Source organism: Callithrix jacchus, chromosome X, assembly GCF_049354715.1.
Source record: "Callithrix jacchus isolate 240 chromosome X, calJac240_pri, whole genome shotgun sequence".
In the NCBI taxonomy this organism is placed as follows: domain Eukaryota; kingdom Metazoa; phylum Chordata; class Mammalia; order Primates; family Cebidae; genus Callithrix; species Callithrix jacchus.
This window is the reverse complement of record NC_133524.1, coordinates 36,300,003-36,304,633: the sequence shown is the minus strand read 5'-3', so window position 1 is coordinate 36,304,633 and position 4,631 is coordinate 36,300,003. Positions and strand designations below refer to the sequence as shown.

Sequence of the window (4,631 nt, the reverse complement as noted above, 5' to 3'; positions counted from 1 at the left end):
TCTTGGAATTTTTGCTAAAATCCATTGACTATAAATGTTCGAATATATTTCTGGGCTCACTATTTTCTTCCAATTGTGTCAGTTTTTATACCAGTGGCTCCAGGCTGTATTGATTACTATAGCTTTGTAGTAGATTTTCAAACCAGGTAGTCTGATGACCCTGGCTTTATTGGTTTTGCTCAAGGTTGATTTGGGCAATATTTTTAATGGGTATAGTTTATTATGTATCTTTGAAAAGAAAACAGAAATGAGAATGCTTGTAGTATCATGATAACTTTAATTGTCATGGCTGTGCTTTACCAGCCCCTAGAAACTTAACTTTTTAGTGTAGATATGGAGTTTTGCTTTTTTCCAGAAAGCACAGGTTTTCAGGTAATACCTTTAAACCTGATTTGGAACTCACTTTTTTTTTTCTAGAAGAGGTACTCACAAGATAAATTAAGAATCCACATAGAAACCTTTATGATAACTTTTTTCATAACCTTCTATTGGTGTTTTCCTTCTGCTAATAGTCCAGTGAATGTAATGTGTTCTGTAATACACTTACACTCAATCTCATTAAAATCCAGTGTTTGTAAATCAGTAATGAATTCTGGGAGTCAGTCTCATTTCTATCATAAGATCTGTGGCTTGGTCTTAAGTTGATGACTTCACTTCCTATCTAAGGTTGGTATTAGTCCTTGAGCCAGGTATATACCTCACTGAAATTCTTTCAATTAACATCATGGAAAATGGCAGATTAAGGTACACAAATGTTGTTTTCTCCACTGAAACAACAAGCTGAAAAGGAGTGATAGAATCAAATTCTTCATAACTTTGAAAAATCTAATCTAAAATTTTAAATAATATAGAATTTCTATGTGAATAAAAGCAGAGTTGAAATTTGGTAACAGAATGTTTTAGCACTTTTGATCACCTCCTTACCATCCCCCATTTTCCAATAGGGCAGCAGCCTAGTAGATAGCCACCTGCATTCTTGGTGTATCTTGCTAGTGCCAGGAGCCTAATATGGACTTTCTTAAAACAACACATTCATATCATGGATGTACATGTTGACCTTTCTGGTGGTTCCCTGAAAGACTAGGAGTGAGGCTGACCTTTGTTTTGCATCCCTTTATTGGAATGAAGCAGTTCTTGGACAGTGTTGGCAGTTATCAAAATATTTAAAGATATAATGTATACCTTCTGAGGCAAGTGATGGCAGTTGGGGAAAGTAACAGACAGACCAAATAATCTGGGAAACTGGAGGCTAAGATGAAACGTACTGGGGAAATAAAGTTTCTGAATGGCCACTGTGTACAGGCATGCTCAGTATCAAATACATGCTTCTTAATGACCTAAAAGGATATAGGCTTGCACCTCTGTCAGATTTGTGCTTCAGACAAGCAGAATATGAGTACTAAGGTAGATTTTAAGGTAACTTTGAGTAACAACTGGGAAAGTCATCAGCTCAGAGCTAAGCTGCAAAGACTAGGAGAATGTTATTTTTATCATTGGCTTCAGGCATTTAAGGAAATCACTGTCAGGTAACCAAGTGCCCAACTGAGATATCAGACAGCAACTTCAATGACCACACATAACATGGAAGATAGTCTTTGCAAATACAATTTGAAAAATCACTAAAGAAATAGACAACAGTCCCCAAGAATCAGCAACAGCAAACCCTGGAGAAAGGGAAAGATAGTATATCCAGAGTTACCACATCAAAATATGGTATATGCCAGTTTGCAAGAAAAATTAAAAGGCATACAAAAAACCCCAAAAAGTACTGGCCCATTCACAGGAGTAACATAAATTGACAGAAACTGTTCCTGAGAAAGGCTAGATATTTGATTTTCTAGACAATGACTTTAAATCAACTGTCTTAAATATGTTCAGAAAAGTAAACCATTTGTGAATAACTAAAGTATACCAAAAGAAAAAAAACACACAATGTCTGAACAAAATGAGAATATGAAAAAAGTGGTGAAAATTATAGAAAGGAACTGAATTAAAATCCTGGAACTAAAAAGTACAAATAAGTGAAAGAAAAACAATTACTAGAGAGATTCAACAGCCAAGAGAAAAACAGATGAAGTTAAAGATTTGGAATTTCCTCCTTAAATAATGAGAAAAATCCAGAAATTTCTGTATTTACCATACAGTTTTTAGTTTATTTTTTCTTTGTCTGCAAATCGGGAAATAGATTGTAAATCTGTTACTTTGATAGTTTAAGTTAGATCTTTGAACACAAAATTTTATGACTGTGAAATTTATTGTACCCTAAATGGGAGCTGGCCCTAGATTCCAAAGATTTTTAATTCCTTTTCAAAAATTTATTATTGAAGTATGAGTCACACAACATAAGGTTAACCATTTTAAAGTGAGCAATTTAGTGCAATATAGTACATTTACAATTTTGTGCAACTACCACCTGAATCTAGTTCCAAAATATTTTAATCACATGCCAAAAATATCCTGTAGCCACTCAGCATTTGTTTGAAATTCTTTTCTCCCCACTGCTTTTAGTAACTACCAATCTGCTTTCCATGTATTTATTTAGTCTGTGTATATCACATAAACTGAATCATACAATGTGTGAATTTTTACGTCTGGCTCACTTCATTTAGCATAATGTTTTGAGGTTCATCCACATTGTAGCATGTGTCAGTACTTAATTTTTTTTAATGGATGAATAATACTGTATGTACAAATATTTCTTCATCTGTTTGGACATCTCTGCCACTTTTCTATTGTGTATAGCGCTGGTATGAACATGCAAGTTTATATATTTGTTTAAATACATATTTCTATTTATCTTGGGTAAATACTTCAGAGTGGAATTTTTGGAACATGTTGGAATTCTATGTTTAACTTTTCAAATAACTGCCAAACTGTTTTCCACAGTAGCTGAACCATTTTACATTTCCACCAGCAATGCACAAGAATTCCAATTTCTTCACATACATGCCAACACTTATATTCTGTTTTGTTGAGTATAGCCATCATAGTAGGCATGAAATGGTATCTCATTGTGGTTTAATTTGCATTTACCTAATGACTAATTACATTGATGTTGAACATTTTTTATGTACTTGTTGGCTATTTGTGTACTTTCTTTGAGTACTGATCATTTGAATGTTATCACAATTTATAGATGTTTACATTTTGATCATTTCTTAAGCTGTACTTTAGCTCATAATAAAAATAACAATAAATTAGGATGCTTTAAAAAAAAACCACTACAATATCCAAAGAAACACACAGAATTGTTTAAGTCATTGTGATCTCTTGAATGTCAGGGATTTAGACTTGTAACTTTTAGGTTTAGGTCTGGACACTGTCATTTTAGTAGCTGTTCACTTTCAAAAGTTTGTTAACCAATATACATTTCAAATAATTAATCCTTTTTTTTGCAATGTTAATTCACTTTATTTTTCTTGTGTAAAAACCCTATGTTGTAGCCACAGCTGGAGCTTGGGTCTTCTGCATGGAGACTCTGTTGTGGGTCTTGACAAGGTGGTCAGTGAATTCCTGATAGGGAGACTGGGTGAATACAGTCTCCTTCCAGAGATCGGGGGTCAGGTAGCTGTAAGTCTTAGAGGTGGCATCAAAGGTGGCCTTGTCGAAGTTGCCCAAGGTGGCAGTGCAGCCCCTAGCTGAGGTGTAGCAGTCATCAATACCAGCCATCATGAGCAGCTTCTTGGGCACAGGCACTGAGATGATGCCAATGCCCCTGGGCTTGGGGATGAGGCACACCAGCACAGAACCACAGCGGCCTGTCACCTTGCAAGGGATGGTGTGGGGCTTGCCAGTCTTGTTCCCCCAGTAGCCTCTGCGCACGGGGACAATGGAGAGCTTGGCTAGGATGATGGCCACATGGATGGCAGTGGTCACCTCCTTGGAACACTTAACACCGAGACTGACGTGACCATTGTCGTCCCCAATAGCAACAAACGCCTTGAACCTGGTGCGCTGGCCAGCACGGGTCTGCTTCTGCACCGGCATAATCTTCAAAACCTCATCCTTAGGAGAGGCCCCCAGGAAAAAGTCAATGATCTCAGATTCCTTGATGGGCAGAGAGAAGAGATAGATCTCTAGAGAGTTAATCTTCATGTCTTTGACCAGGCGGCCCAACTTGGTGACAGGTATCCACTCCTTATCCTCGGCTTTGCCTCCATGAACTCCGCGGCCTTGGCCCTGGCCCCGGCCCCGTCCACTGCTGCGACTCCGGCCCCAGTTGCCACTGCCGAAACCTCCACGGAAGCCACCACGGTTCCCCATCCCAGGGCCTCCGCCCCGCCCCCCCCCCCCCCCCCCCCCCGCTGCACCGGTGTCATCCGCCATTTGATGTTTTATCAGAGAAGAAGCTCAAATAATTAATCTTTAAAATGGAGAAAATAGTGACATTTTTGCCAATTTCACAGAACTATTGAGTGGTACAAATAAAACAAAATATGTGAATAAGCTTCATAAACACTTATGTTAACATCTAATTTTAAACTGTTATTTATGTAGAGATGGAGAAATAATGAAAATCAAGTGTTTTTGGTAAACTGTAGGTGAGGCCATATTTAAATATGCAGTGAAACATTGTAATAGTGGTAATAGGATTTTTTGAGTCAGATACTACTTATTGCAGTAAGTTTCTG

General features: G+C 37.5%; 1 pseudogene; it reads right to left on the bottom strand.

Annotated features, from left to right (window-relative positions):
• Nucleotides 1-3,432: 3,432 nt before the first annotated feature.
• LOC100409606 (ribosomal protein S2 pseudogene) lies at nt 3,433-4,326 on the bottom strand (annotated as a pseudogene).
• Between the last annotated feature and the right edge of the window lie 305 nt (nt 4,327-4,631).